The following is a 23,089-nucleotide window of genomic DNA, read 5'->3' on the forward strand; positions in this document are numbered from 1 at the left end:
TCCTGGCCGGCCTGGGTAGCAGGGAGTACGGAGACGTGAGACCAGTCCTCCGGTCAGTACCCGCTCCCGCCCGCTTCGGCGGGCACGTCAAATAGGACAAGCCCAAGTTCTGGCGGGGGAGGGGGGGGAGCAGGGGTGTAGCCCAGGCCGGCTGAACCCTTGTGAGCGGATCAGCTTCTCATTGGTCCCTCCAAACCCTCAGTATCCCCAGACTGGACTCTTCTCCATACCAAAGACAGCTGATGGAGGCGGGGGGGCGGGGGGGGGGAAGCGGGCGGCCGCCTCCTACGCCTCCTACACCCTGAAGCCCAGTGACCCGGCGTCTCCAACTTTCCTCTTGACATCAATTAGAACTCTTTCCTTTCGGATCCAGGGTATTCCACTCTCCTTCTTGGCCATTCTTCTAACTCCTTTCCTTTGGGGAGTTCCCAACTCCCCCATCCTCCCACCCCGTGGGGATCTTGGAAGACTTCTCCCCGCTTCCCCTTTCAGCTTAGCCTGTCCTTGCCCCCATTCCGGAGGGAGTTAAACTGAGGGAGAATCAACTCCCCTCTTACCACCCCCCAGCTCCTCCTTATGCTTAACCTGCAAAGTCCTTTCGGAGAGCACCTCCTCTCTCTGTGGTCTAGTCCCTGCATCCCCTCCCACCCACCTACCCCTCAGTTACTCAGCTTCAACTATTCAGAGGAGATAAAGAGGTTGCATGTGTGCTTTAAAATTGTGCTGTGGAGGCTTTTATGGGTTTTGTTTTGTTTTGGCTCTAACTGAGGGAGCAGAAGCTTTGCTATCATTTGGCAATAAGACCTGGAGGGAGAGAGGCCCCTCCCTACACCCCTGCTGACCACAGCTAATGGACTAGCTCCTCTGGGCCTTGGGGCAGCTTAAGTTTCCATAGGAGAAGGGGAGGGAGAGGGGGTGCTGTCCAATGCAAGCAATTGTCCCTAGCTTCCCCCTCCCTCCCTCCTCTTCAAGAACCTACAGCCTCTCCATCCCTTACTTTAAAATAGAAATATCAATGACTTCTCTCCGAGCCTATCAGAGGGGATGTAGGTGCATAAGGGCAGCTGTGCACCCTTCAGTAGTTCTCATTTCCACTCCAGCTGCTGGAGCACACACACCGCTCTCTTCTGCTACTGAAAAAAGGTAGGACCCTCAGAGCTGGAGCTGGGAGCCCAGCCCCCAGGTCCCCAGAGCAGTCCTTTTCCAGCCCCCTCCATGTGAGATGACTGCCTAGAGGACCCACACAGTCTTCCTCCCCGCTTTATCTCCCTCAGTGCCCCCATCTCTGGCCCTGACCTCACCATGTCTGACACCCTGCTCAGAGGGGCCTCAAAGCCTGGATGCACTCCTGTGAGCCGTGCCTTAGGTTGGCCCCTTCCGGTCCCTGGCTCCAGCATCTGCCCCGCCCCCTCCCGTCCCCCACCCTCCAGGGCTTCCCAGACAGCTTTCATCTCTTCTCCCTGGTGTCACCTCCTCTCTGACCGCTCAGGTTGTCAGGACCTCAGGATATTTGACAGGACTCTGCTAGCCCTTTTGGCTAGCCGTTGTGCAGACACCACCCTGCAGGGGGTGTTGCCCGACTGACCTAGAGCTAGATTTCAATCCCCGCTTACCTCCTCAGCAAGGCATAACTCGGTAACTGTACTTAGTGGCCCTAACATTTGAAAACCCCTGTACTACAAAGGACAGAGAACAGAGATCACCATGTCTGTCCCTTTGTGTCTACCGAGAGCTTCTGAGAAAGCTCTGTGGGGGTAGTTTCCACAGGGAATCCCTGTTGCCAACTCCAGATATTACTCTGGGGAAGTTCCTCTACCATCAAACCTCAATCCCTCTTGCTACAATCTCTCTTTTCTTTTTCTGGGCTCTGCCTCTAGGCCCATGGTGATATTTGATGCTTCTGGGCACTTTCAGGCTCCATCCCCTGACGCAGCATTTACTATAAATATGTCTGAAGAGTTTCTTGCTGATAGTGCCCAGCAAGACTGCACCTTCCTTCCCACACAAGGCCTCTCTAGAGGGACTGGGCTCTCAGCTATGTCTCCAAGACCCAACTCTTGCCAAGAGGGTCTGAGGCAAGTGGTGTGGCTGCTCTGTGGATTTGGAGGTTCCTTTTCATCCCTGGGAAGAGGGGAAGATGAGAAGGCTGAGATGCTTAGCTCTCATTCTCTTTCTCCCTCGAGTCTGGCTCAGAGTAGGTGGCACATAGTAGGTGTTTGACATATGTTTATTTTAGTCTTAGATCTTAGTTTCCATTGAATGTGACTGGTGATTCCAGTTCCACAAGATGGATTGGAGAGAGGAACAAGCCTGGGCACAGGAGGGAAATTCTAGTGCTGCGCCAGGTGGAGGAAGAGGTATGAGAGGCAGGCTCCCTAGGGTGGCCTGGGGAAGGGGGTGCTGGCCTAGACTTTACCTCCTTCTCTCCTTCACTCTTGCCAAACTCTTAACACTTCCAGACACTGAATTACAGCACCACCCAAGGAACCAGGTCAAGTCCTTCCTCCACCCTCACATATTTGCAAGCTTTCTAAACATCAGAGGTTGGGTGGGGAAGCTGGGGTTGGAAAGAGATGCAATGGAGGTGGAGAATCCCTGGGAGAAGTGCTGAGGCCTAAGTGGGGGCAGGATTCCCCAAGTGGAGGCAGTGGAAGCATCCCAGGCCTTCCAAAAGCTGGGACAGAGGGAACTTGGGCATCCTTTAGGAAAGTGGGGCTGCTGAGGAGAGGCTGAAGTGGCCTCAAGAAGGCTCAGGGCAATGGGAATAAGGCCAACTCTGATGTACATACAGCTGGAGTGAGAGAGCTGAGACTTGGGTCCTTTCTTTCTGCACCCCTGGGCTTACTGCAGGTCCTCGGCTCCTTTATCTCTCACAGGACACCTGACCTCCACCCAGATCAGTCCCCTCTCTAAAATAAGAATTAGTGGGAGAGGTGTCTGTGGTGGGGCTGGAGGCTGGGTACTCTTCTACTTGCTTACTCTCTTACCCACCTGTGACTCCCACCACTGTCAATTCAGAATCTGAGCTGTGGTAGCCATCTCCAGCTCAGAATGAGGGCCTGGTGCCCTCAGCCTCCCCAGGAATGAATTATTGAAGAGAACGTAGTGCTAGCTGCTTAGGTGGCTGCCCCCTGGGGCCTGCCATTGCCTCTCACTCCACTTCTCACAGCTCCTTCACCAGCTGTGAGGAAGATGAGGTCTGGGTGCCTGGGATGGGACAGGACTTAGGAGATATTAAGGAGAGGCTGGAACTTTGTAAGGATGGGGAAGTGCTGATACAGGCCTTGGGGAGAAGCCTTCTGGGGAGGAGGGCAGAGGACTGGTGAAGAGTTGTGGCCCCTCATCACGGATCACGACGGGGTGCTCACCATGGAGCTGGGATGGGAAACGAGCCTGGAAGCCCCTTGACTTGAGGGGCTGCATTGGCGATGGGTGGACTCCTACATGCCTTTCTGAGTAACATAGAGCCAGGAGTCTGGATCCTTCTTTGAGTCAGCATCAGATCACTAGGGCTCTGTACAGAGCTCTCTGTTCCCCCGTGCCACCCCCCACCCCCTGGAAATAAGGCCCTATCGAGGTTGCAGGAGAACCACAGAGCGGCTGGAAGTGGGTGCTGGTTTACGGTTGACAGGGAGGAGGGCAGCAGTCGAGGGTCAAGGTTCTAGGTAGGCCATTGGTGGAAAGAACACAGGATGTGGAGTCCGAAAAGCAGCAGGCAAGTCCTAATTCTATCACTCACTAGTTCAAGCCGAGTCACTCGGAAACAGTTTTCTTACTTTTAAAAGGGGCAAGAGCAGTGCTTGCTCAAGAGATTCTGTGAGAATTCAGCAGGAATATTTGTGTTTCATGACATGTAAATTCCCATGGAAAAGTTAGTTGTTGTTATAAACAGGGAAACAGCACATAGTGGAGAGAACCTGTCCAGAGTCATGATCGGGGTTGCCACCCGTGCCCTGTGACTGACCCCTCATCTTTCCACTTCTGTGGTTACAGGACTTTTTAAACGGCCATACTCAGTGCTTGGATCTGGATTTAGGCCTAGATCTTCAGAGTCTATCTCCTGGGTTCTTTCCATTACACCATGTGGGCTGGACCCTCTGATCCACTCTGACCTTCCACCCGTGCTCAGCACAGGGGACTTCCCCCAAAAGCCCCCCACACCCCAATGCCACAGCAATGAGTATTTCATTCCTTTGCCTCATGTGTGGCCACACCCCTCTCTCCTTCAGGAATAACACAATACATTTCTTAGCTTTCCCCTGAGACAGCATAAATGATATTATCAAGCATTTGGAATGTAGTTTAAAAATAACTTTTTATCATTACAGAAGTAGTGATTATGTATTGGAGAAAGGAAATACAGACAAGCAACAAGATGAGACAAATCAAAACACAGTATTCTCACCACCCTGTTATTTCCATCATTAATGCTTTTGGTGTAATCCTTCTGGATATTTTTTCCTTAAAATTAAAAAAATTGGGATATAACTCAGTTGTATATAGCGTACTGATTTAAATGTACAATTGGGTAAATTTTTTGAATATACGTACCTATACATCAATGTCTGTGCAACCACATCCATGTCAAGGTCTGTGACATCCTCACTCAAGAGCTGTCCTTGTACCCCTTCATGGTCAGGATCCAGCCTCTTGTGGTGATGGCTACTTAGGCTCTTATCACCCCCCATGCATTAGGTATATGCCTGTTCTTGAACTTCACATAAAAAGGATTGTGCAGTGTGTACGCTCTCATATCTGGTGTCTTTCCCACAATATTACATTTTTGAGATTCATCTCTGTTGCATTTATCAACAACTTAAAAAAATGTCATGTGGGATTCTATTGTTAGAATACACTATAATTTATTTTTCCATCCTCCTGTTGATGAACACTTAGGATGTTTCCAATTTTGTGTGTACTGAATAAAATTACTATGAACATTCTTGAACATGTGTCTTTTGGTTAGACACATGAACTCATTTCTCTTGGAGGTATATAACAAGAAATGGAATTGCTGAGTTATAGGCTAGGCTGTATCTTATTTTTTTTTTTTCATGTACACACACACACACACACACAAGAAATGAATGTTTTTTAACCTGCTTATCTTCATCCAATGTTCTCCACAGTTCCATTTCATTAATTTTCATTTTATCTAATCCCAGTCAACATTCAGATCTCTCAGTTGGCCCCAAAATGTCTTCTATAGCTGATGTGCCCTAATCAGTACCCATCAAGAATTCACACACTGCATCCTGCAACACCTCACCTTGGGTCCTCGCTGGTTGGTGGCTGGAGACATGAGCACCTTGTCATGTGGACCTCTATGCCGGACTGCACACACATAGCAGCTGCTGGGAGAGAGGGAGAGGAGGTGTGGTCTTTTTGGAACCTAATCTTGGGAGTGACTTTTCATCTTTCTTGCTGCATTTTATTCCTTAAAAGCAAATGACTAGATCCAACCCACACTCAGAGGTTGGCGATTAAACAAGGACTTGGATACCAGAAAGTAGGGATCATGGGGAGCCATTTCAGAGCTGATGGGAAGATATATAATAATTTAAAGGGAACTTTAAGCTGAAACTCCAATACTTTGGCCACCTCATGCGAAGAGTTGACTCATTGGAAAAGACCCTGATGCTGGGAGGGATTGTGGGCAGGAGGAGAAGGGGACGACAGAGGATGAGATGGCTGGATGGCATCACCGACTCAATGGACATGGGTTTGGGTCAACTCCGGGAGTTGGTGATGGACAGGGAGGCCTGGCATGCTGCGATTCATGGGGTCGCAAAGAGTCGGACACGACTGAGTGATTGAACTGAATGTATCCATAAGGACTTCCCTGATAGCTCTGTTGGTAAACAATCCGCCTGCAATGCAGGAGACCCTGGTTCGATCCCTGGGTCGGGAAGATCTGCTAGAGAAGGAATAGGATACCCACTCCAGTATTCTTGGGCTTCCCTTGTGGCTCAGCTGGTAAAGAATCAGCCTGCGATGTGGGAGACCTGGGTTTGATTCCTGGGTTGGAAAGATCCCCTGGAGAGGGGAAAGGCTACCCACTCTAGTATTCTGGCCTAGAGAATTCATAGACAGTATAGTTCATGGGGTTGCAATGAGTTGGACACGACTGAGATATATATATATATATGTATATATATATAAATATATACAATTCACTTAATGTGTATATGATACACACACACACATATATAGACCAATACTTCTATCTACATTTTATGAGTGAGAAGACAGCCTCCTTTTTCAATCTATTTAAAGTAGGTCCCTCCACTCACAGACTTAGAGAACAAACTTACAGTTACCAGGGAGGAAGATGGGAAAAATGGGGGGGTGGAGTTGCAGGGGTAGTTAGGGAGTTTGAGATCAACATGTTCACACTGCTGTATTTTAAATGGATAACTAACAAGGGCCTACTATATAGCACAGGGAACTCTGCTCAATGTTATGTGGTAGCCTGGATGGGAGGGGAGTTTGAGGGAGAATGGATACATGTATATGTATGGCTGTCCACTTGAAACTATCACTGCATTCTTAATCAGCTATGTGTGTCTATGGTCCGTTGATCAGTCGTGTTTGACTCTTTGCGAACCTATGGGCTATAGCCCATCAGGCTCCTCTGTCCATGGGATTTTCTCAGCAAGAATACTGGAGTGGGTTGCCATTTATTCCTCCAGGGGATCTTCCTGATACTCCAATATAAAATAAAAAGTTAAAAAAAAAGTAGGTCCCTCCAGTTACCTTTTACTATGCTTGCCTTTTATGGTAAGTTCTCACAACACCCTTAAACTATTTTTAGAGCAGTTTTAAGTTCACAGAAAAATTGAGGGGAAAGTAAATTTCCCATTAACACCTTCCCTCTACATATGCACAGCTTCTCCCATTGTTAATATCCCTGACCAGAGTAGTACAGTATGATTTTGTTAAAATCAATAGAGGCTGATTTTGACACATCCTTATTACCCAAAAGTCCCTAGTTTACATTAGGGTTCACTCTTGGTGTTGTACATTTTATGTTTTTTAAAAAAAATTATTTATTCTTTAATTGAAGGATAATTGCCCTATAGAACTTTGTTGGTTTCTACCAAACATCAACATGAATCAGCCATACATTCTATGGGTTTTGACATGTATAATGGAATATGCCCACTATTAGAGCATCCTACTAGAATACTGTCAGTTCAGTTCAGTCACTCAGTCACGTCTGACGCTTTGTGACCCCACGAACCTCAGCATGCCAGGCCTCCCTGTCCATCATCAACTCCTGGAGTCCACCCAAACCCATGTCCATTGAGTCGGTGATGCCATCCAACCATCTCATCCTCCATCATCCCCTTCTCCTCCTGCCCGCAATTTCCCAGCATCAGGGTTTTTTCAAATGAGTCAGCTCTTCGCACCAGGTGCCAAAGTATTGGAGCTTCGGCTTCAACATCAGTCTTTCCAATGAACACCCAGGACTGGTCTCCTTTAAGATGGATTGGTTAGATCTCCTTGCAGTCCAAGGGACTCTCAAGAGTCTTCTCCAACACCACAGTTCAAAAGCATCAATTCTTCAGTGCTCAGCTTTCTTTATAGTCCAACTCTCATATCCATACATGACCACTGGAAAAACCATAGCCTTGACTAGATGGATCTTTGTTGGCAAAGTAATGTCTCTGCTTTTTAATATGCTGTCTAGGTTGGTCATAACTTTCCTTCCAAGGAGTAAGCATCTTTTAATTTCATGGCTGCAATCACCATCTGCAGTGATTTTGGAGCCCAGAAAAATAAAGTCATCCACTGTTTCCACTGTTTCCCCATCTATTTGCCATGAAGTGATGGGACTGGATGCCATGATCATAGTTTTCTGAATGTTGAGCTTTAAGCCAACTTTTTCACTCTCCTCTTTCACTTTAATCAAGAGGCCCTTCACTGCCCTTAAAATCCTTTGTGCTCTGCCTATTCATACCTCTCTCTCCCCAAACCTTGGCAACCACTGATCTTTTTACAGTTTCCATAGTTTTACCATTGCTAGAAGCTCATATAGTATTTGTTTTGTTGTTAGCAACTATAGTACAGTTGATAAGTTGTGTCCCCATGGACTACAGCATGCCAGGCTTCCCTGCCCTTCACAATCTCCTGGAGTTTGCTCAAACTCATGTCCATTTAGTCGGTGATGCTATCCAACCATCTCATCCTCTGCCAGCTCCTTTCTCTTCCTGTGCTCAACTTTTCTCATCTCATTGGGTTTTTTCCAGTGAGTCAGCTCTTCAAGTCAGGTGGCCCACCAATTATAGTTTTACCTTCGGTGTCAGTCATTCTAGTGAATATTCAGTGTTGATTTCCTTTAGGATTGACTGGTTTGATCTAATTGCTATCCAAGGGACTCTCAAGAATCTTCTCCAGCACCATAGTTCAAAAGCACCAATACTTTGGCATTCAGTCTTCTTTATGGTCCAACTCTTATACCCATACATGACTACTAGAAAAACCATAGCTTTGACTATATGGACCTTTGTCAGCAGAGTGATGTCTCTGCTTTTTAATATGCTATCTAGGTTTGTCATAGCTTTCTTTCCAAGGAATAAGCATCTTTTGATTTCATGGCTACAGTCACTGTCTGCAGTGATTTTGGAGCCCAAGAAAAAAATCTGTCACTGCTTCCACTTTCCCCCCTTCTATTTGCTATGAAGTGATGGGACTGGATGCCATACTTTTAGTTTTTTGAATGTTGAGTTTTAAGCCAGCTTTTTCACTCTCCTCTTTCACCTTCATCAAGAGGCTCTTTAGTTCCTCTTTGCTTTCTGCCATTAGAGTGGTATCATCTGAGTGTCTAAGGTTGTTGACATTTTTCCTGGCAATCTTGATTCCAGCTTCTGATTCATCCAGCCTGGCATTTTGTATGATGTACTCTGCATATAAGTGAAATAAGCAAGGTGACAATATACAGCCTTGACATACTCCTTTCCCAATTTGGAACCAGTTCATTTTTCTGTCTGGTTATAACTGCTGCTTCTTGACCTGCATACAGGTTTCTCAGCAGACAAGTAAGATGGTCTAGTATTTCCATCTCTGTAAGAATTTTCCAGTTGTGATCCACACAGTCAAAGGCTTTAGCATAGTCAATGAAGCAAAAGTAGATGTTTTTATGGAATTCCTTTGCTTTCTCTATGATCCAATGAATGTTGTCAATTTGATCTCTGGTTCCTCTGCCTTTTCTAAACCCAGTTTGTACATCTGGAAGTTCTCAGTTCAAGGATTACCTTGCTAGCATGTGAAATGAGCGTGGTTGTTCGATAGTTTGAACATACTTTGGCATTGTCCTTCTTTGGGATTGAAATGAAAACTGACCTTTTCCAGTCCTGTGGCCACTGCTGAGTTTTCCAAATTTGCTGACATATTGAGTGCAGAACTTTGACAGCATCATCTTTTAGGATTTTAAATAACTCAGCTGTAATTCCATCACTTCTACTAGCTTTCTTTGTAATAACACTTCCTAGGGCCCACTTGACTTCACCCTCCGGGATGTCTGGCTCTAGGTGAGTGACCACATCATCATGGCTATCCAGGTTATTAAGACCTTTTATGTATAGTTCTTCTGTGTACTCTTGCCACTGCTTCTTAATCTCTTCTGCTTCTCTTAGGATCTTACCGTTTCTGTCCTTTATCATGCCCATCCTTGCATGAAATGTTCCCTTGATATCTCCAATTTTCTTGAAAAGGTCACTAGTCTTTCCCATTCTATTGTTTTCCTCTATTGCTTTGCGCTGTTCACGTAAGAAGGTTTTTTTTTCATCTCTCCTTTCTCTTCTCTGGAACATTGTATTCAGTTGGGTATATCTTTCCCCTTCCCCCTTGCCTTTTGCTTCTCTTCTTTTCTCAGCTATTTGTAAAGCCTCCTCAGAAAACCACTTTGCCCTGTTGCATTTCTTTTTCTTTGAGACAGTTTTGGTCACCACCTCCTGTACAGTGTTACAGACTTCTTTCCACAGTTCTTCAGGCTCTCTGACTACCAGATCTAATCCCTTGAATCTAATCATCACCTCTACTGTATCATTTTAAGGGATTTGATTTAGGTCATACGCGAACAGCCTAGTGGTTTTCCCAACTTTCTTCAAAGTAAGTCTGAATTTTGCAATAAGGAGCTCATGATCTGAGCCACAGTCAGCTCCTGGTCTTGTTTTTGCTGACTGTATAGAGCTTCTCCATCTTCAGCTGCAAAGAATATAATCAATCTGATTTCAATATTGACCATCTGTGATGTCCATGTGTAGAGTCGTCTCTTGTGTTGTTGGAAGAGGGTGTTTGCTATGACCAATGTGTTCTCTAGGCAACTCTGTTAGCCTTTGCCCTGCTTCATTTTGTACTTCAAGACCAAACTTACTATTACCCCAGGTATGTCTTGACTTCCTATTTTTTTTTAAAGTGATCATAGTTGTTTTGTTTTTTAATATTTATTTATTTGGCACTGGGTCTTAGCTGCTGCATGTGGGATTCCGGTCCCTTACCAGAGATAGAACCCAGGCCCCCTGCATTGGGAGCACAGAGTCCTAGCCACTGAACCACCAGGGAACTCCTTGACTTCCTACTTTTGCATTCCAATTCCCTATGATGAAAAGGACTTCTCTTTTTGGTGTTAGTTCTAGAAGGTCTTGTACATCTTCATGGAACTGTTCAACTTCAGCTACTTTGACATTTGTGGTTGGGGCATAGACTTGGATTACTGTGATGTTGAATGCTTTGGAATGCCTTGGAAACCATCAGAGATCATCTCTTGTTTTTGAGATTATACCCAAGCACTGCATTTCAGACTCTTTCATTGTCTATGAGGGCTACTCCACTCTTCTAAGGTATTCTTGTCCATAGTAGTAGATATGATGGTCATCTGAATTAAATTCGCCCATTCCTGTTCATTTTAGTTCACTGATTCCTAAGATGTTGATGTTCCATCTTGCATCTCCTGCTTGACCATGTCCAATTTACCTTGATTCATGGACCTAACATTCCAGGTTCCTATGCAATACTCTTCTTTACAGCATTGGACTTTACTTTCACCACCAGATATATCCACAACTGAGCATCATTTCTGCTTTGGTCCAGCCACTTCACTCTTTCTGGAGCTGCTAGTAATTGACTTCCACTCTTCCTCAGTAGCATATTGGATGCCTTCTGACCTGGGAAACTCATCTTCTATGTCATATCTTTTTGCCTTTTCATATTGCTCATGGGGTTCTTGAGGCAAGAATACTGGAGTGGTTTGCCTTTCTCCTCTCCAGTTCTATAGTATATTCATATAATATGTAGCTAGACTATGCAGTATACTTTTCATGATATATAGTTTTCTATTTCATTTGCCTGTTTGTTTATTATCTGCCTCCCTGAACTCAAATGCAAGTAGTATGAGGCCAGGAACCTTGCCAACCTTTTTTACCTCCCATTATATCTCAGTACCTAGAATTGTGCCTGCTACCTAGTAGCATCTCACATGCTAAAAAGTAATGCTCAAATTCTCTAAGCCAGGCTTCACCAGTGCATGAACTGAGAACTTCCAGAAGTTCAAGCTAGATTTTGAACTTCTAGAAGTTCAAGCTAGATTTAGAGATCAAATTGCCAACATCCGTTGGATCATTGAAAAAGCAAGAGTTCCAGAAAAACATCTACTTCTGTTTTACTGACTATGCCAAAACCTTTGATTGTGTGGATTACAACAAACTGGAAAATTCTTCAAGAGATGAGAATACCAGACTACCTGACCTGCCTCCTGAGAAATCTGTTTGCAGGTCAAGAAGCAACCGCTAGAACCAGATGTGGAAAAATGGACTGGTTCCAAACTGGGAAAGGAGTATGTTAAGGCTGTATATTGTCACCCTGCTTATTTAACTCATATGCAGAGTACATCATGAGAAGTGCCAGGCTGGATGAAGCACAAGCTGGAATCAAGATTGCCAGGAGAAATATCAATAACCTCAGAAATGCAGATGGCACTACCCTTATGGCAGAAAGCGAAGAAGAACTAAAGAGACTCTTGATGAAAGAGGAGAGTGAAAAAGTTGGCTTAAAGCTCAGCATTCAGAAAACTAAGATCATGGCATCCGGTCCCATCACTTCATGGCAAGTAGATGGGAAAACAATGGAAACAGTGACAGACTTCATTTTCTTGGACTCCAAAATCACTGCAGATGGTGGCTGCAGCCATGAACTAAAAGATGCTTGCCCTTTGGAAGAAAAACTATGACAAATCAAGACAGCATTTTAAAAAGCAGAGACATTGCTTTGCCAACAAAGGGCAATTTAGTCAAAGCTATGGTTTTTCCAGTAGTCATGTATGGATGTGAGAGTTGGACCATAAAGTAAGCTGAGCACCAAAGAATTGATGCTTTTGAACTGTGGTGTTGGAGAAGACTCCTGAGAGTCCCTTGAACCTCAAGGAGATCAAACCAGTCAATCCTAAAGGAAATCAGTCCTGAATATTCATTGGTAGAACTGATAGTGAAGCTGAAGCTCCAATACTTTGGCCACCTGATGAGGAGAACTGACTCATTGGAAAAGATCCTGATGCTGGAAAGATTGAAGGCAGGAGAAGGGGATGAGATGGTTGGATGGCATCACCGACTCAATGGACATGAGTCTGAGCAAGCTCCAGGAGTAGGTGATGGACAGGGAAGCCTGGCGTGCTGCAGTCCATGGGGTCACAAAGAGTCGGACATGACTGAGTGACTGAACTGAACTGAACCTAGTAGGCAATTAATGAATGTTTGCTGAAAGGATTAATATGTTTTACAGTTTGTCCATGTCACATTCTGATTGGAATCCAGGTCCTCCTGACTTCACAGCCCAGATGGATGGGTGTTCATTACACCACTTGCGTGCATGCTCATTCACGCCCGACTCTTTGTGATCCCGTGGACTGTAGCCCGCCAGGCTCCTCTGTCCGTAGGATTCTCCAGGCAAGAATACTGGAGTTGCCATTTCTTCCCCCAGGGGATCTTCCCAACACAGAGATTGAACCTGCATTTCCTGCGGTTCCTGCATTGGTAGGCAGATTCTTTACCAATCAGCCACCTGGGAATCCCTCATCACACCTCACTGGGAAAGAAAAATAGAGATGGGAGAGAGAAGGGGATGGGCAGAAGGAGCTAAGGCAAGAAAGGAAGAGGATAGGAGGCAAATAGCTTTTCTTTAAGCACACTTAGCCAAGGGAGCAGCTCTGAAAGGCTCTCCTTTCCCTGAGAGCCCTGCCCCAGCAACAATCCTTGTCCTGGTTCTTCCTGACATGGTGGACGGAGGCTCACGTTTGTTTTAAGCAAACAAAACTTTACCTAGTATTAGGGGAGAAGAGAAGGAAAACAAACATTGAAAATGCATGAAACAAAAAAAAAAAAACAAGAAAGAAAGAAAGAAAGAAACTGCATGAAACATAAAACAATCCAAGATAGCCTGAAGTGAAAGTTTCCTTTCTGGGAATTTCCTGGTGGTCCAGTGACTAAGACTGTGTTCCCAATGCAGGGGCCCTGAATTCAATCCCTGGTCCGGGAACTAGACCACATATGCTGAAAGCTAAGAGTTCACATGCCTCTGCAACAAACACTGAAGATCCCAAGTGCTGCAACTAAGACCCGGCACAGCCAAAAAAACAAAAAACATTTTTTAAGGAAATTTCCCATTCTCACTACAGCTGGCTTCATCCTTGGATATCCAGGCTTGGCTCCTTTATAGATCTTGCCCCCTAGATAATTGCTACCCAATTTCAAAGTTTCTTTTCTCTCTCTCTCTCTCTCTCTTTTTTAATGACTTTGTAGTCACCTTGTATGCCTTCTGGGTTTCCCTGCCTCCCAGCTTCTAGCCTGTGTGCGTTGGTTGGTGGGTGTGAGGACATGGTAAGATGCCCTAAGCATGAAAAAGATTATAATGATCCCTGGGCAGTGAAAAACAATTCAACCCTCAAGAAATTCAACTGCAAAAAATTTAAAAGGTTTAACAACATTCTGAAAATTTCCATGACAAATTTGATGTGTGTGGGAAAATATCAAATATAAAATTATTTCTAAATAAATATTTTCCATTTTCCTGTTTTGTTGACAGCTAGCCCTCGGCATGTCTACTGAGTAAACAGTCACTGTTAAATCCCCAAAACCCCACCTTGGTGGGAGGGAAATGTGAAATTTAGGGGAATTATGGTATATTGCGTCTTTCCTTATTTGGAGTATTTTTCTGAATTGGCATTTCCCCAGAAGTTTGTCTTGAAAATTTCTAAACCTTTCTGTAGATTTAAAGTTGTAAGAATTATATGACTATGTATGCCTTTCACTTAGATTCACTGGTTGTTAAAGTTTTCCCACATTTGCTGTGTAGACATGTGTTTTTGCTGAACCATTTGAGTTAGTTCCAGATATCAGCTTCATTCCTAAATACTTCATCATGTATTTGCCAAGAACAGAGACATTCCTACAGAAGCACAAAACATTATCACATTCAGGAAATTTAACATTGTTATAATATTATCTACTATATAGTCTGTTGCAAATACCCCCAATGGTCCCAACAATTTTCTTATGATTAAAAAAACAAACAATAAACCAAAACCCGCCCCCCACCAAAACCCCCGGGATCCAATCAAGCATCATGCATTACATCTAATTATGTCTCTGTGGTTTCCTTAAAACTATAAGATTTCCCTGCTCTATTTTTTTTCTTGCATAACATTGATATTTTTGAATGGTGCAGGCCAATTATTTTAGAAATATACCTCAATTTGTCTCCTTGGGATCAGATTCAGTTTAAACATTTTTGGTAGGAATACGACAAGTGACTTTGTGTCTTTCCCAGTGCATCCTATGGGGGACAAGTGATGTCAGCTTGTCCCATTTTTGGTGACATTAAATCTGATCACCTGGTTGGACTTCCTTGGTGGCTCAGTGGTAAAGAATCCGCCTGCCAATGCAGGGGACACAGGTTCCATCTGTGGTCCAGGAAGATTCCACATGTGGCAGAGCAACAAAGCCCATGCACCACAACTGCAAAGGCCACACTCTAGAGCTGGTTAGCCACAACTACAGAGTCCACACGCCTAGAGCCCGTGTTCCACAATAAGAGAAGCCACCCCAATGAGAAGCCCATGTACTACCACCAAGAGTAGACCCCACTTGCTGCAACTAGAGAAAGCCCGTGCAAGGCAATGAAGACCTAGAGCAGCTGAAAATAAATAAATAAAATTATATAAAAATTTAGTCATCCCCCAAGGGAGAAACAAATGTAGTCATCTGGTTAAGGTGGCATTCATGGCATTTTTCTTAATTAGGGAGGATGTTACCTCAGAGAGGAAGAAAGGGGTGAGGAGAGCTGGGGGAAAGAGTGAGAAGACCAGAGAGGAGAGGAAAGGAAGGGCTACAGTTGGTCATCATTTTTCCTGGGGCCAAAACTGCACAAAGTGAAGGGTGTTTCCTGCTCCCTGCAGTGGAGCCTTGGAGCCAGCCTGTGCCAAGGTGGCAGCAACTCAATGACTTTCTCTTCTCCCTTCTCTTCCCTGATGCCCAGGTCCTGAACTGAGGGCTGAGATGCACCTGGGTCAAAACCAAGCTCAAAGAGAATCCTTGTCTTGAGTGCCTGCCACCCACATCTACAGAGTGATAACTGATTCCTAGGTGCTGGTTCTCCATCCTGGGTTTTCTCCAGGATCCTTTCTCTTGATCTTGATCTGTCCTGAATAACTAAACACAATACAGAAGGGGAAATGCCATATGCGAAACACCAATTTTTTTTTTTTTATGACAATATCTATAAGCCAATGACAATCATCTCCACCCCACATCCTTCTATTGAGGGTGGATGGAAGAATTTTAGTGAGGTTATATATATCTATCTGTGTATATTTATGTATTTATGGGGGTTCCCAGGTGGCCCTAGCAGTGAAGAACCTGCCTGCCAATGCAGAAGACTGAGGAGATGCAGATTTGATCCCTGGGTTTGGAAGATCCCCTGGAGGAGGGCATGGCAACCGACTCCAGTATTCTTGCCTGGAGAATCCCATGGACAGAGGAGCCTGGCAGGCTACAGTCCATAGTGTCGCAAAGAGTCAAACATGACTGAAACAACTTAGCACACAGCACACACACATATATTTACAGCCTTACACACAACCCTCTGAAGCTTATGAGATGAGGAATTCTGACATTTATTAAATATTGTTTCTTTTAGTCCCACTTCCATCTTGGACACATACATAAAGCTGACTTTCTAGACCATTTTTGGCAAGAGCAAAAGCAACTTCTTCCATGGCAACTACTCAGCCAGGGAGATTGGGAAGCAATGGGAGAATGGCCTTATGACTCTCTCCTTACTACTGTAAAATATTTTAAACAAAAGTGTGGGCATCATAATATTCTACCACTAAAAATTTCAGTAGTAGTTCTCAAAAAGAACATTTTCTCATAGCACTGAAGTTACATTATCCCCCAGCACAATTAAAAATAATTCTATGTGAGACCCAGTACATCAAGCTTCCTCATTTGCAAGAAAGGTTGACTGGGAGGAGTTTGGGTTGAGGAGGGACTTGACAAGCCCTAAAGAAGGAAGTGGGATTCTGGGGCTTCCCTGATGGTCCAGTGATTAGGACTCTGCACTTTCACTGCCTCAGGCCAGGGTTCAGTCCCTGGTTGGGGAATTAAGATCCTGCAAGTCGTGGGGCATGGCACACACCCTCCCCACCCCGCCCCCCAGCCCCCAAAAGAAGGAAGTGTGATTCTGAACAAGGCCTAGAATGAAAACCAAAAGCTACCTCACTGTGGCAGGCTGGCTCCAAGCTGGCCCCAAAGGATCCCTGTCTTCTGGTATCCACTCCTCTGGCATAAGGACCAGCCTCGTGACTTGCTTCTAGTTCACAGAACATAGCAAAGGGATGAGATGGCATTTCTTTGATTAGGCTACAGGAGCCTGTGACTGCCATCTTGCTAGCAGACTCTCTCCCTCTGGTTTTGATGAAGTAAGCTGCCATGCTGGAGAGATACATGTAGCAAAGAGCTGAGACCCTCAGTCCAACACCCTTCAGGAACTGTCAACAACCACCTGAATTTGGAATTAGATTCTTCCTCATCCAAGCCTCAGATGAGACTGACACCTTGATTACAGCTCAGAGCACACAACTAAGCCATGCCCTGAGTCCTGATCTATAGAAACTGAGAGTAAACATGTTTAAGGTGTTAAATGTGTGGTAGTTAGTTAGGCAGCAATAGATAACTAATACACTCATTTAGTAAAACAGCCTTGAAAAAAGAATTCACTTTCGTCCCCTTTTACCAAAGAGGAACCTAGAGCTGAGAGAGGCTGGATCAATTGCCCAATCAATGTATCAGTCATCTTCTTGGTTGTAAAAGCAGAAATGGATTCCAACTAATGTGAACAAAAGAGATATATATTGGAAGGTTATTAGAAGGTCAGGGACTAACTTGAATTTCCCTGGTGGCTGATGATAAAGAATCTGCCTGTAATGCAGGAGACCTGGGTTCGATCCCTGGGTTGGGAAGATCCCCTGGAGAAGGGAATGGCAACCCATTCCAGTATTCTTGTCTGGGAAATCCCATGGATAGAGGAGCCTGGGGAGCCCGTCCATGGGGTCCCAAAAGAATTGGACATGACTGAGCGACTAACAACAGGAAATAGCTTGCTCATAGACTTGATGGAAAGGTCAGAGTACCAAGCTTAAAAAACAGGCGGGAACAAAGGGAAATTACTTCCCAGGTGGCTCAGTGCTAAAGAGCCAATGCAGAAGATGCAGGTTGATCCCTAGGTTGGGAAGATTCCCTAGAGGAGGAAATGGTAACTTGCTCTAATATTCTTGCCTGGAAAATTCCATGGACAGAGGAGCCTAGCGGGCTTCAGCCCATGGAGTCATAGAGTCAGACACGACGGAGAGACTGCACGCGCGTGCGCGCACACACACAACCATGGAAGAGTCTGATTCCCATAGTGTCGCCCGCCCTGCCCCAGCACGGATTGTAGATTGTATGGCGAAAAACTGGAGAGGCTAACAGTGGGCGGCAGTGTCAGGAATCTGCCACCAGAGGGCACACAAGGCTCAGAAATCAAAGGGAGCGGGAGGGCTTGGGGGCAGTAGAAGCGGGGGGTAGAGAGAAGTCGGGCTTGGCTGGGGCTCTGGCGTGTTGAGGCTGTGGGGACTCAGAGATGCAGGAGCTCTGTTGTGGGCACCATCTGGTTTCTCTTGTCCTCATGGCCCTGTCTGCCCCATCTCCCCATTGTTGGAGCTTTGGGCTCTCTCAGTCTTTGCTCTGAGATCTTGGGAGGACTTTGGACTCATTTTTTATGGCATCAATTCTCCAATTGTAAACACTCCCCCCACCCCCATCCCATTAACTCCAGCTCAGCGTTGGAGTATAGTGCAGGGGTGAGGTGAGGGTGTGGCCATGGCCCTGAAAATGGGACAGGGCCCGGGGCGGGCAGTAGCTTGCCCAACCTAGAGCTTGATACGATGGTGGGGCGGGAGAGGGTAGATTTGTCTCCTCTGGACTGTAACTTCCAATGCCTAGCACAGTGTCTGGCATACAGTGGCTGCTCAATACATATATGTCAGTTTGGGATTATTATTTGATGTGGATCAACCATGCAGAGGGAACCAAGACAGGTCATTAGGGTACTCCAACTCCAAACCTTTCACTTCTCAGTAGCCCACTATTATCACCATCCTCGTCTAAGACACGGCTGTTTTCCACCTGAACCACTATAATAGCTTCCTAAGTGGTTTTCCTTGCATCTCTTGATCCCTTGATTTATTCCTCATCTAGCAGCCAACATGATCTTTTAAAACCATAAATCAGATCATGCCGCTTCTGAGCTTAACATATTCCAAAGGCTTCTCATTACACTTTGAATGAAATCCAAGCTCCTCACCCTGGCCTCCAAGCTTTTGCACTAGCTAGGGCATGCCTCCCTCTCTGACCTCATCTTTACTCTCTTCCTCCAGCACACTGGGCTTCAACCTCATTGACTTGCTTTCTGTTTCTTGAACCCAGTGAGCTTGCTCTTGCCTCCAGACTTTTACATTAGTTGTTCCCTCTGCCTGGATGCTCTTTACTCATATTTTTTGCACGGCTGATTCCCTGTTGTTCAAGTCTCCATGAAAACATTACTTGCTCAGAGAGGAAGTTACTTCCTATCTGTCCCTGCTTTTTTTTTTTTTAATATTTATTTTTGGCTGCGTCAGGTCTTAGTTGCAGCACTGGGGACCTTTTAGTGAATTTCGAGGACTCTCTAGGGCTCAGTAGTTGCAGAGCATGAGCTTAGTTGCCCTGAGGCATGTGGGATCTTAGTTCCCCACCGGTGATCAAACTTGGGTCCTCTGCATTGCAAGGTGGATTCTTTTTTTTTTTTTTTTTTTTTTTAGTTCTACCAGTTTATTGCTACCAACCCATCTCCCTCCACCCTCGTGCACACATGCTCAGTCATGTAATCCCATGGACTTCAGCCCACCAGACTCCTCTGTCCGTGGATTTTTCCAGGCAAGAATACTGGAGTGGGTTGCCATTTCCTTCTCCCGAAAGGTGGATTCTTAACCACTGGACCACCAGGGAAGTCCCTGTCCCCATTTCCAATGGTTATCATCACACTTATCACCATCAACATATCTTCTCATCTATTCATTTGTTTCTTGCCTCCTCCCACTAGAAGCAAAGCTCCATGAGAATAAGGACCCAGTCTGCTGAGACTGTAGCCCCAGAACCTATGAACAGAAGAGTACCCAGCCTTAGTAAGCACTTGATAAATACTTGTGGAAAGAATGAATGAATGAACGAATGATGGGGAGCTAAGGAATGAGGAAGTTTGTATCCATCTTGGGTTGACAGTTAATTATTCCATTCCCATAGGTGGTAGTGCATGTGGGACTGGTGGTAGCCAAGGGCTCCTCTAATCTGGGACATAGTGGAAGCCAAGAGTCTCTGGGGCAGTGATGGTGGCAGTAGCCACGTTCCAGTGGGGTAGTGGACAGGGGATACACGAATGTGGGTTGTCTTGACACGTCTTTCTTACTTTCCAGAAATGAAATATACAGAAATCTGATCTTGAAGAGAGAAAAGTCAGGGAGTGGTTGTTTGCACTGTAAAGGAATCCTTGCCTTGTCAAAAGGAGTAGGCAGAGGCTCGCTTAACTGTTTCCCAAACAACCCAGGGAAAGCTCAGGGGACCCAAGCTCTTCCATTCGTTATGTTCCAGGATGCTTTCAACACTGGGTATTTATAGCATTGTCCAGATACACTTACAGCGATATGGAACTTGTATTTACATATGATGCACTTTTCTCATAGAAACTTCCTTTTTGTCTGAAAATGAGGGGTTGAGAGTATATCACTCTGGGGCTGTGGTCTGTATTAGAAAAAACCACAGTCATTGACATTAAGCTAGACTTGGACAATAGAAACAGTTCATGCCAGCTGCCTCTCTCTTTTTAATTCTCTTTGTTGGGGTTAAAACTTTCCAACTGATTCCCGACTGGTTTTATTTTCCACCTTGGGATAAGAAGGTCTTTTCTGAATATTTCACTTATTGTAGTGGTTCTCAAACCAGGCTCAGCAGAGCTGGTGTTCCCTCAGCTGGATCAAGGTGTTCTGCCATGAAAATTGAGTAATAGCCATTGTGTTCTGGCTCAAGGACTAAAAATTAATAGAATTTTCTCAATTTTAAAGTTTCTCCAATATTTTTTTCTAAAACATTGGTGCCTGTGATTCTAGAATCTATTAGATCTGGCAAAGCACAACATTATGTATTTTAATATATTAATATTTCATCATGGTCTGCTAAGAGTACCATTTCTTCCAGGGGCTCAGGATTAAGTCTGAGAACCACCGTCTCAAAAATTCCATGTTTGCTATGCAAGCTCTTTTAAATAGCCTTGGTGCATTTCAGAGGGAGGTGATTTGACTTAAAAATGTCCCACTGTGCAACCTTCTCTCACCGAGGGGCTGGTGGAAGGCCCAGACTCTAACCCATGGTCTAATCTGGAGTCCCTGGTCTTCAGCAGTCAGTCACTAGCAGCAGGTCTCACTCTTCTGGGGTCAGGAAGCTACAGATCAGGGGCCCACTGTCCTTACCCTTCAATGCATTCCCCACAGCCAAAGGCGAGAAGAATGTTGCCACCTGCCAGCAGAATAATGTGGTGCTTCTGAGGGAACATAGAGAAGGATGAGAACAACTCATGTCTATGATCTTGGGTTGGCTAAAAGTTCATTTGGGTTTTTCCTTAAGATCATATGGAAAACCCCAAACAAACTTTTGGGCCAACCCAGTGAAGCTGAGTGGAAAGGAAAAGGACCTGGGGTCAGGGGCTCTGTGTTCTGGTCCTCCTTCTGTCACCAATCAGCTGTGTGATCATTTGTTGTTGTTGTTCAGTCCCTAAGTTGGGTCTGACTCTTTGTGACCCGATGGACTGCAGCATGCCAGCCTTCCCTGTCTTTCACTATCTCCCAGAGTTTGCTCAAACTCATGTCCTTTGAGTTAGTGATGCTATTCAACTCTCATCCTCTGCCACCCACTTCTCCTCCTGCCCTCAATCTTTCCCAGCATCAGGGTCCTTTCCAATGAGTTGGCTGTTTGCATCAGATGGTCAATATGTTGAAGCTTTAGCATCAGTCCTTCCAATGAATAGTCAGGGTTGATTTCCTGTAGGATTGACTGGTTTGATCTCCTTGCAGTCCAAGGACTCTCAACAGTCTTCTCCAGCACCAGAATTTGAAAGCATCAATTCTTTGGCACTCAGTCTTCTTTATGGTCCAACTGTCACATCTTTATACAACTACTGAAAAAACCATCATGCTGTGCTAAATCACTTCAGTCGTGTCCAAGTCTTTGTGACCTATGGACTGTAGCCCTCCAGGCTCCTCTGTCCATAGAATTCTCCAGGCAAGAATACGGGAGTGGGTTGCCATGCCCTCCTCCAGGGGATCTTCCCAACCCAGGAATTGAACATGTGTCTTTTATGTCTCCCGCATTGACAGGCAGGTTCTTTACCACGAGTGCCACCTGGGAAGCCCATAGCTTTGACTATATGGACCTTTGTCAGCAAAGTGATATCTCTGCTTTTTAATATGCTGTCTAGGTTTGGGTGATCATAGGCAAGTCAATTCCCATCTCAGGGGCTGGGTTTTCCAGAGTCAGTAGAGGATAGTGGGGACACACACAGATTCTGAAGCCAGCAGACCGTGTTCAGAATCTGGACCTACCACTCTTTGACCCTGAGATTAGTGAACCTCTCTGTGCCTCATTTTTCATGGGAAAAGTGAGGTACATCCTCATTCCAAGGTGAGGATAGTAATAACATCATGAGCTTAATTATGAAGATTAAATGAATTATTTTAAGTCAAGGCCTTAGAAGACTACTCAGGGCACAGCAAATGATATAAATGTGCTTGCTATTTTGTTTTTGGAAAGTATAGCAGCTGAATTACATAAAGATTTCTTCCTGCTCTAATATTGTATAGATTAACATTTTAAATTATTGAATATTCCCCACATGCCTAGCAGTAGCTCATGTTTCCTATCTGTGAAGTAAAGGGCTGGAATCATTTTTATGGCCCCGATAGCGCTAGAAACAGATCCTCTGTGTAAGGTGCTGATAATAGGGACCAAAGAAACATTCTGGTGACAGCCTTGTCCTTGGGGAACCGGAAAAGGACTTCAGGAGGCCAGACTGACATAGAAGATTTACAGGAGGGTAGAGGAAGCAAGAGATGTACCCCTAGCGTATTTCTTCAGCTTACTTGGTTGGTGTCCCCCAAATTTTCTTTTCCATTCCAAAATAAAATGAAGGATAAAGCCTTCCATTCTGAAATATAAAATTTCATAACACACACATTTCTTTCCCTCAATGGCTTTTGTATTTCCCCAGTACTGTCCATAAACATATTATTCTAAGAGATAAACGGCAGATACTAGATTCAGATCAGAGAGGAAATTTTGACAGTGGTCAGAACACTGGCTACTTGAAGGGAGAAGTCAGGCAGAAAGGCCCCAAAGGTCAAATTACAGGCCAGGCCTGAACCACTGAGACTCATAAATTTTAACCAACATTTTTCTAGCTTATCCTGAAAATTCTG

The sequence above is a fragment of the Odocoileus virginianus genome, chromosome 24 (assembly GCF_023699985.2).
Source record: "Odocoileus virginianus isolate 20LAN1187 ecotype Illinois chromosome 24, Ovbor_1.2, whole genome shotgun sequence".
In the NCBI taxonomy this organism is placed as follows: Eukaryota; Metazoa; Chordata; class Mammalia; order Artiodactyla; family Cervidae; genus Odocoileus; species Odocoileus virginianus.